This window comes from Penaeus japonicus, unplaced genomic scaffold, assembly GCF_977035675.1.
Source record: "Penaeus japonicus unplaced genomic scaffold, GWHDUDI00000001_assembly GWHDUDI00000043, whole genome shotgun sequence".
Lineage (NCBI taxonomy): Eukaryota > Metazoa > Arthropoda > Malacostraca > Decapoda > Penaeidae > Penaeus > Penaeus japonicus.
Window position 1 is genome coordinate 2,137,855 of NW_028234445.1, and position 10,372 is coordinate 2,148,226.

At 40.2% G+C, this 10,372-nt stretch overlaps 2 protein-coding genes and 1 pseudogene across 2 annotated transcripts in view; 1 reads left to right on the top strand and 2 right to left on the bottom strand.

Moving 5' to 3' along the window:
- LOC122246354 (uncharacterized) overlaps nt 1-10,372 on the top strand; it is a 1,434,769-nt gene that overhangs the window by 1,337,683 nt on the left and 86,714 nt on the right. The window lies entirely within an intron of this gene.
- Nucleotides 1-10,372, bottom strand: part of LOC122263496 (uncharacterized) — a 1,386,165-nt gene that overhangs the window by 1,066,020 nt on the left and 309,773 nt on the right. The window lies entirely within an intron of this gene.
- LOC147466581 (uncharacterized) overlaps nt 8,946-10,372 on the bottom strand; it is a 3,110-nt pseudogene continuing 1,683 nt past the window's right edge.

Genomic DNA, 10,372 nt, shown 5'->3' on the forward strand with positions numbered 1-10,372 from the left:
GATTCCATGTGTGGATTTGTGTGTCTGTGTGTATGTGATTGTGTGTTTGAGTGTGAGTGTGAGTGTTTGTGTGTGTGAGTGTGAGTGTTTGAATGCATGTATGTGTGTTTGAGTTTGTGTGTAAGTGTGAGTATGTGTATGTAAATGTGTGTGTGTTTACAAGTGTGAGTGTGTGTGCTTGTGCACATATATGCATTGCGTGTGACTGTGTATATGTAGATAAGTGTGTGTGCCTGTATGTTTGATTCTGCGTGTATGAACGTGTGTGTGTGAGTGTGTGTATGGGTGAGTGTGGCTGTGTGTGACTGTGTGTGTGTGTGAATGTTTGTGTGTGCGTGTGCGTGTCTGTGAGTGTGTGTCTGTGTGCGTATGTGTTTTTTTCCGTTTGTATATATGTGTGTCTGTGTGTGTGATTATGTGTATGAAGAGTGCTTTGTGTGTGAGTGTGTATTTAAATGTCCGTGTGTGAGTGTGTAAATGTGTGTGTGTGTTCACAAGTGTGGTTGTGCGTGTTTATGCGTGTGTGTGAGTGTACGCGGATGTGTGTGCATGTGCCTGTGAGTGTGTGTGGTTGATGACTATGTGTATGTAAATGTCAGTGTGTGTTCACAAGTGTGAGTTTGAGTGTGTGTGCTTGTGCTTGTGCTTGTAACTCTCGAACCAGTGATGTACAAACATTACCATGTACAAGATCTTTGCCAATTACATAATCTAACCTGCCACCTGCCAAATGAGTCTGTTTATCTGTGTCATATACAGCCATATTCTAAGTCCCTAAGCGCGCCGTGTACATGACATGAACATGCCGCGATTCTTATTCTAGAAGCGCGGGTTCGCGGCAAAAGCGTGGCAAATTCGTGGCAGATGCGTGGAAAGTATTGGAACAATCGTGGAAACTCCGTGGCAAGGGGGTAGGCTTGTCACGATAGTTACACGAGTGAAAAAAATCATATTTTTACTGTACTTTTTCTTACCAATACTTCATATGAGCATACTACGTTTGAAAAGTAATACCTATATTGGTTATATTAGGCATCATTGTCCTAGACACGGATTACAAACTCTTTTAGGAAAACATGGATTCTCTGCTGATTTTGAGTTTGTTTACCTTTTGGCGGACTTTTCGAAGGAGAGTGAAGTTAAAGGAATGGTAAAAGTAGTCAGGGACGTAAAATTAAAGCATATAATTATATGAAATATGTATACATTAAATCTATATGCATGATATATTAAAAATGCGCATATATGTACAGTATATACAAAGATAAAATAAGGAAGATCTGTTCATAAACACACGGTCCCTCACATCCCGTTTGTTTTGATCGAGCGTAGAGTGAATTACCAACAGCGCGTTCGTGAAATGGTTGTCAATTCTTTAACTAGGAACAAGTACAACGACTGATTCATACCAAAATTGAATTATCTTATGTTAGTGCTACCTATGATTGTAGTTTCTCTTATGAATTTGTCGTGCCATTCATCCGAAACATGTTAATAAGTGGGTTACTTTGGAACGGTTGGTAAACCTGAAGCAGTTGACGCAAACGTGCCGCGCTTTTGCGTCCTAGAATACCGCATTCGTTACATGAACACGACATGGACATAACATGAACATGACATGGCCACGACACGCAGAAAACGTTATAGAATACGGCTGATACAGTCATCGATCTTCTATTGACGAAATGTTTAAATTCCTCCCCATTGCTGTTACTCTAGTGATCACCAAATTGTGTGTGTCTAGCATTGAAATCTCCCATACATAATGTTCCTTGATTATGGAAATTGGGTAGAGAACTAGTCAGAAACTTTGGGTTCCTGGCATACACATTATATAATGAGAAGAACCCTTAATTCTTAAATGATGGAACTGCACGTCGGTGTTCCCGGACTGTTTTACTAGTTCATGTGGCAGTGTTAGCTTTACATAAGTCAACAAACCCGTCATGGCTGTATTTACATATGAGCAATACCCTTTGAGTTTAGGCGCTATTTTCATGTTAGTAGCAGCTGCAAACGGTTCTTGTATGCAGATTACATCGACATTGTTTTTACGAATATAAAACTCTAGGTCATTAAGCCTAGGCTTAATACTACGCATATTCCATGATCCATAAATGAAGAGTTTTTTATTTGATAGTCTATACTTCATTCTGCAATATCCTCTGATGGTAACGCATTTCACTTTACAGAAAGCACACATATACATTGCTGTATAACCATACTTCTCCTCACATAGGACAGACCTTAATTTAAAAGTACACTTAACCATTTAAACTATTAATTCTTAGTTTTTTTCTGCTTCGTAGCTCAATCCCTTCAATTGATGTGTTGAGGACATTCGGGGGACCGGAAGCCTTATCAGGGTCCGTGTCACGTAGTTCCTAACACTGTCTTCCCTCAGTATCAGCACGGGCTCCCTCACACTGACCACTATTAATGGAGGAATTGGTTTCATGACACCGTGTGTCATCGCGGGATTCTTTATCACTGATGGCAGTACTGGCCTCTCGACAGTGGCAGTCCTTTTTCATTTTTTCTATATCTCGCTTCAGTGTCTCTATTTCACCAATCAAAATTAAGTTTTCTTCTTTGAGTGCTTGAAATGATTCCACTGGTTGTTCTGCACTGATATTTCCTTTCGTGGGTGTTGTGACGATCTCTTGCTTCTTTTCTACTGCCTTTGTGATTTCTTTCCTTCTAACAGGGCAGCTTCCAGAGAGAGTCCTGTGTTCGCCTCCACAGTTTAGGCATTTTTTCGTGGTGTTCTTACATGTCGTGAACCTGTGTCCGGTCTGACCACATTCACTGCATTTTTCAGCATTCTTCCTAGTACATTTACCCTTTGTATGGCCATATTCGTAGCAATTCATACACTGAATTACTCGAGTGAATCGTTCCTCTTCGATCTGGGCCGGGTTTATACTGTAGTTGTATAGAATCAGTCCTTGTTCTTTAATCTTTTTGGCAGTCTGTATATCATGGAATCGAATCTTAACAATTCCATGTTGTGGCATCTTATAGACTTCATCGATTTGTAGGCTGAGTTGTCTTACCAGTTCCTCTTTTATCTCTTCATTAGAGTGGCTTGTAATGTACGAGTCCACTTTTTTTACTACAATAGTCATCTTAGCTTTGGTTTCAAGAGGCATCTGGGGGTCAAAACCGGAGCTCTTAAGCTTTTGGCGGAATTCTGGTGACATTATTTTATCGGCATCGGTTAGGGTCTTTGGCAAAACAATGTATCCATTCCTTGCATCAATGATTCTTAGGAAATGGATACCATTGCCAAACATCAGAGAGTTCAGTTCCTGCTTACGAGTTAGAGTCGGAATGCCATCGAGGTTTACTTTAATTTTGGTGGTCGAAGCCATGGTTCCCAACGCATAGCTCGATCCTACCACTGCAAAAAGTCCAAGTCCTGCCTGAGTTGTCAGATTAAGTCCTATCTCTGACAACCTCCTCTTATCTCTGAGGAGCCTAACCAGGTTGGCTATGTAGACGGTGTCTAGCTAGAGTTGGCAGGAGTGTTAGAGTGGCCTGCCGCCGTTCCCTATGCCTAACAAAGGTGGCAACCTCCGAGTGTTTCCTCCAGTATCCCAACTAAGGGACCCCTTTGAGACCTCGGCCTTCGCCGGGTAAACCGCAGGGTTCGCCTTCGGAAACAAACGGTGTTATCCTAACGCCGAAAGTGGTGGTAAAGGACAGGGGGGGACAGGTGTGTGCCTACAAGGATCTCTTGTAGCACCGAGGTGCTTGGCTCGAGAGAGCCGAGTGTCAAAACCCTTACTCTGAAGGGATCTCTTTTTAGTATGCCAACTCCTTCAAGATGTCAACTGCTTGGCATAAGTGGTGCCCACTTGGGATTAGGTCAGGTAATCCAGGTAATTCTTCTTCTTGCTATAAGTGTAGCAATGTAGATTATAACTCTTCCTTCAAAGAGTTCTTGTAGATTCTTCTTCTTCTTCCTTGGAGGCTTCTAGATAGCTTCAGCTGGAGCAGGTAAGCTGGAGCAGGTGCTGTTATCTCAGGTGAGGTCGAGTGGTGACTGATGTCTTGAGTGACTGATCAGTAATCCTTCCTGATCTGAGTTGAGTGAGTCTTGAGTCTGAGTGAATCGGGGTGCAAGTTTCTTCTGAAATTTGCCCTCTAGACTCTATCTGGGGCAGCATTTGCCAGACCTGAATGAGACTAAGTGGTGTTGAGTTACGTTTCATGGTTGAGACTCCCCCCAACCGTTACCAATCCAATTTGACCGCCAATGAGAATATCAATATAGGTCTGTACAACAATACAGTACAATACAATAAGGAAAGTGGAGAATGTAGATTCTCGAAAGAAGAAGAAGCGGACGAAGAACTAAGATGGCAGCTAGCTACCTAAAAAGAAATACTAGGAGAAGATAATAACAGGTGGGGGGCGTAACCCCTTGCTGGTCATCAATTGTTCGTCTTAGTTAATTTTGCTTTTAGGACCTATTCATCGTGTTTTTGTCGGTTGGCAAGACCCGCCGTGGTGGAGGTGGGGGACCACTAGGGTGTAACGGTCTGGCGCAGGTAATTTATAAATAGTATTGATCTTTTTTGTACATAGTTTTTCTATGTATATAAATAGAATAAAATTTCAAATGCCCATGTTTAATTTTCACCTTTTTTTTTTTCCACAAGTAGAGTAGCATTTAAGATGCCCATGTTTTACCTTCACCTTTTACCTTTCCTTTCCTTTTTTTTTTTTTTTTTTTTTTTCTCTCTCTCTCTCTTATGTGTGCCTCAGCACTTACGCAGATATTGACATATTTGTGCCGTCATACCTAAATATGTACACATATACATATGTGCGCATATGTATCTTGAACATATACCCACGATTACATATATATTTTTTTATATGTATTGACATTTTTAATTATAACTGAGGTTTCACCTTCACCTTTTTTTCTTTTTTTTTAACCACATGTGCACACATATGTGCCCGTGTTCACATATTCCGTGTATTGATAGCTTTTTATTTCCTTTATTTCCAGGTCTTCTTCGGGGGATGAGTTTCGGGAGGAGGTCATCCCAGCTAGCATCTCCTTGAGTTTTCAGGTAAGTTTGTGTTTAAGTTCGTTTGTTGTGCAACCTCATATAGGTCTGGAAAAGGAAACTAGAACTCCCACCGAAGTGGAAGGGGACAGTTAAGTTAGACGAAGAGTTGAGGTGAAGAAAAACAGTCAGGAAAATGAAGGAAAGTCGTAGTTAAAGTAGTGGGAGGACGAAACTCCCTGTCTGACTTTTTAAGTTATTGAAGTGTCATGTCCACTCAAAACCTTCCGGGAGGCCTGCCGGGTCGGAAGGGGAAAAGTCTTGTTGATTGTTGATTGATTGATTCTTCTTCTTATCTGTGGGGGTGAGTAAGTTGAAGAGGGTTGGGAGGAAGGGGTCTGGAACTTGGGTTGGGATGAGGGATAAGGATTCTTTATTATTTATTATTAGTTAGTTAAATTGAGTTAGTAAAAACCAAAAAAGATGTTAATTTTTTTTTTTTTTTTTTTTTTTTTTTAAGCGTGATAAAGCGGAAGAGGAAGTGGTGAAAAGAGCTGGAGAGATAGTGAAAAGAAACTTGGGAGGAGATACAGTGAGAGTTAGAAAGTTAAGTAGAGTGAAGAGAGTATTAGCTTTTTATTGGAGTTGGTCTTGAGGAGAAGGAAGTTGAAGTGAATAATGGAAGTGTGTAAAGTGAAGAGGAAGTGATGAAGGGAGCTGGAGGGATAGTGGAAATGAAATTTGCGAGGAGATAAAGTGATAGAAGGAAAGCTGAGAAAGGTGGAGAAAGGAGAAAAGATAAGTTGTAAGACCAAGAGAAAGAAGTCAGAGAATAGCTTGCATGTGCGCCCTTAGTAGCTGAACAAAGCCCTGGGTCAACCCCTCGGGAGGCAGCCAGAAACCAGAACACCTAGCAGGCTATTTTTTAAGGATTTTTTTTTTTTTTTTTTTTTTTTTTTTTTTGGTTTTAAAATTCTTCAGCTCTGCCCACGCTGCACTTCGCCGACCTCGCACGTCACCTCTCACTGCTATGCATGATGTGCCGTGCTTGACGTTGAAGTGGAGCCCTGTGGGTTAGCTTGTAGTCTGGATTAAAAGGTGTTTAAAAAAACTTCATTCTTGAGCTTAAACGTGCAGGTCCTCTTGAGATTTACTTCTTCTTTCTTCTTTTAGGTTCTCCTCTTCATGGTTGCCTCCTTACTTGATCATCGGTCTCCTGTACCTGATGCCGTGAATATGGCCTCAACTTCTTCAATGCCATTGATTCTGCTGAGGCTTTTGAGTCACTGAGTGCAGTGACTACTTCAGGAAAGCGAATATTCAGAATCCATTTGCCTGCCTGGTTCTGAATAGTCTGTAGCTTCATCATCTGCCTTCTGGAAATGGTGTGAGTAGGCACTGGCGGGTATTCCATGATGGGCCGCACTAGGGCTTTATAAATGTAGAGCTTGGTTTCAGTACTCAGTGTCTGGAACCTTCTGATCTTGTTCAGCTGATGTTTAGCTTTGGTTGCTCTTTCATTTATGTGAGGGACAATTCCTCTTCTGCTAATTGTTAGCCCTAGTATCTTTCCTTTGTCACAGTAGTCCACTGCTTCCTCGTCCACTATCAGATCTGCTGTCTTGAACTTGGCCACAGGAATGACTTGGAATTTTCTCATGTTGGTTGAGATCTTCCACTGTCTTTCGTATCGATTGATGGTCTCTATGGCTCTGGCAGTTCTCAGTGCCATCATCTCGATCGATCTCCCTTCGTACTTGATTATCTGAGTGATGTCGTCGGCATACATATAGTGGTTGCTGCCATGTGATGGTTCAGGCAGGTCTGCTGTATAGATTGTGAACAGTGTCGGTGAGAGGCAGCTTCCCTGTGGAACTCCACTCATGAGGGGTATTGCTTCGCCGACTGTGTTGCCGACGACTATTCTTGCGCTTCGACTTTCAACAAAGTCACACAATAGCTTGGTCAAGGACGTTGGGAGGTTCAGCCTGATGATCTTAAGTTTCAGGCCTGTGTGCCAAACTTTGTCGAAGGCTTTGGCCACATCTCTCAGAACCACATTGACTTGGTTCCTTTCGCTCATGGCATTGGCGATTTCTTCATATATGATTGCAATGGCTGTTGATGTTCCTCTGCCTGGTCTGAAGCCATGTTGCCTGGGATTTTGCAGATCGTTAATCTCCAGGTGATTTCGCAATCTTATGTTCAATATCTTTTCAAAGACTTTGCCTGGGACTTCCAGCAGAGATATTGGTCTGTAATTCTCCACTTTTCTTGGATTTTTCCCGGATTTTGGAATCATCCTGACTCTTGCTTCCTTGAAGTGGTCAGGGAAGTAGCCAGCAGTGAGAGAGGCATTATATATGTTTGCCAGTCTCAGCAACATCTTGTTTGGAAGATTCTGCAGGATTGTTTTGTTGATCTTGCATTTGCCTGGAGCAGTTCTATTCTTGAAACTCTGAATAGTTCTTTTGACATCTGTGGGGTTGATCTTGGTCATTAGTGGATCTGTGGGATCCAGTCTAGTGAAGTCAGAAGCAGCTTCTGGATATAGGAGGTGGATGTGCCTTCCTATTTCCTCTATGATGGTCTCCTCGAAATCACTGTCAAACTTTTCTTCTTCTTCTTCAGTAATTCGGAAACAATTTCTCCAGGAATTTCTGAACAGGATTTCTTGTTCTTCTTCTTCATGAATCTTCTCATCCTGTTCGTTGAGGAGGTAGCTACTTCTGCTTTTTTAGAGAAATATCATTTTGTTTGTTGCTTTCATTGTCTACTATCTCCTTGTAGCAGACGGCGATCACACCCCGACACATCACCACATTGGTCAATTGGAGAGCACCGCCAGCCAATAAGAGCGCAGGTCAAACGGCAGGTCGAGTGGGTAAACACGATGCTCGAGGTTAAAAGATGGGGAGGTCACCAAAAATAACCAGTGGACTCCTGACCTCACGCCGCGACGCCGCCACGCGAAACAACCACGACAACCTGCCGTACTGACATATATCCAGTGCTTAACAATAAACTAGAAAAACATGATAGACTTTCAGTTACGAACCGACATCCTTGAGGCGACGATGAACTTCCTGTCGGACTGGCTGCCTTTGGCCCCCCTCAGGGACCAGTGCTATGGATCTGACATCAACAATAAAATAAATAAAAAAATATAACAAATAATAAATAAATAAATAAATAATAAATAAATAACATAAATCAATAAATATAACATAAATAATAAATAAATAAATAACATAAATAAATAAATAACATAAATAATAAATAAATAAATAACATAAATAAATAAATATAACATAAATAATCAATAAATAAATAACATAAATAAATAAATAACATAAACAAATAAATATCATAAATAAATAAATAACATAAATAAATAAATATAACATAACATAAATAAATAAATAAATAGATAAATAAATAACATAAATAAATAAATTAGTCGAGATGCTTGAGGAATTTAATTACTGAATAGCAAACACATGTTATGTGGTAGGGCATATTTAGTGATTGTATGTTTAGCTATAAGTGAAGGGAAGAGGTCTCGTGTCTGGTATCAGAATTTTTCTATTATACAAATCATCAATTCATGTTCAAGTTCATGTATTATGGTGTTCTATAATAAGTTGCATATGAGGATTTAAAGAATTGTTAAGCTTAGATTTTATATTTTTTCTTAAAGGTGCAATGTAAAAAAGGTTGCTTGCCTCATGTCTCTCACCAGCTTCCTACCAATTTGCCCTACAGCTTTATGCATTCTCTGGTCAAGAGGTTCTTCACAAATCTCTAGTAGAGGCAACATTCTGATATGAAGTTTTAAGCATTATCACAAAGGGAAAAACAAAACCTATTTGGATAACTATTTATTAGCAATGGCAATGAATGCGCTGCTTAAGCCAAAGGTCACTTCCATTCTGAGTGAATCCATTGGTATCTACATGGCTTGTAAAAGGTTTGTCTTGCATGCACTCTCATATGAGTAATTAGATTTTGTTTCCATGAAAAAGCCTTATCGCAAACTTCACAGCTATATGGCTTCTCCTTTGTATGTACTCTCATGTGACTAACTAGATCTTGTTTCCGTGAAAAAGTCTTTTTGCAAACTTCACAGCTATACGGCTTCTCCTTTGTATGTATTCTCATGTGCGTTACCAGATTTCGTTTCAATGAAAAAGCCTTTTCGCAAACTTCACAGCTATATGGCTTCTCCTTTGTATGTATTCTAATGTGAGTTACTAGAGTATGTTTATGGGAGAAAGCCTTTTCACAAACTTCACAGCTATACGGCTTCTCCTTTGTATGTATTCTCATGTGCGTTACTAGATTTCGTTTCAATGAAAAAGCCTTTTCGCAAACTTCACAGCTATATGGCTTCTCCTTTGTATGTATTCTAATGTGAGTTACTAGACTATGTTTATGGGAGAAAGCCTTTTTACAAACTTCACAGCTATACGGCTTCTCCTTTGTATGTATTCTCATGTGCGTTACTAGATTTCGTTTCAATGAAAAAGCCTTTTCGCAAACTTCACAGCTATATGGCTTCTCCTTTGTATGTATTCTAATGTGATTTACTAGACTATGTTTATGGGAGAAAGCCTTTTCACAAACTTCACAGCTATACGGCTTCTCCTTTGTATGTATTCTTATGTGCGTTACCAGATTTCGTTTCAATGAAAAAGCCTTTTCGCAAACTTCACAGCTATATGGCTTCTCCTTTGTATGTATTCGTTTCAATGAAAAAGCCTTTTCACAAACTTCACTGCTATACGGCTTCTCCTTTGTATGTATTCTCATGTGCGTTACTAGATTTCGTTTCAGTGAAAAGGCCTTTTCGCAAACTTCACAGCTATATGGCTTCTCCTTTGTATGTATTCTAATGTGATTTACTAGACTATGTTTATGGGAGAAAGCCTTTTCACAAACTTCACAGCTATACGGCTTCTCCTTTGTATGTATTCTCATGTGCGTTACCAGATTTCGTTTCAATAGAAAAAAGCCTTTTCACAAACTTCACAGCTATATGGCTTTTCCTTTGTATGTATTCTAATGTGAGTTACTAGAGTATGTTTATGGGAGAAAGCCTTTTCACAACCTCACAGCTATACGGCTTCTCCTTTGTATGTACTCTCATGTGAATCGTGAGTTTGCTCTTACAAACTTCACAAACAATACCTTTCCTTTCCTCATCGCTTTTTCTATGTAGAAGCTCTTCATTGCCTTCGCTGTGCGCCGCCTGATCCTCACCTGATGACCCCTTGGGCCCAAAATCCTCAGCCACGAATGGAGCTGCTGGCAATTCGTAATTGGAATCTTCAATCACATTACTTGAG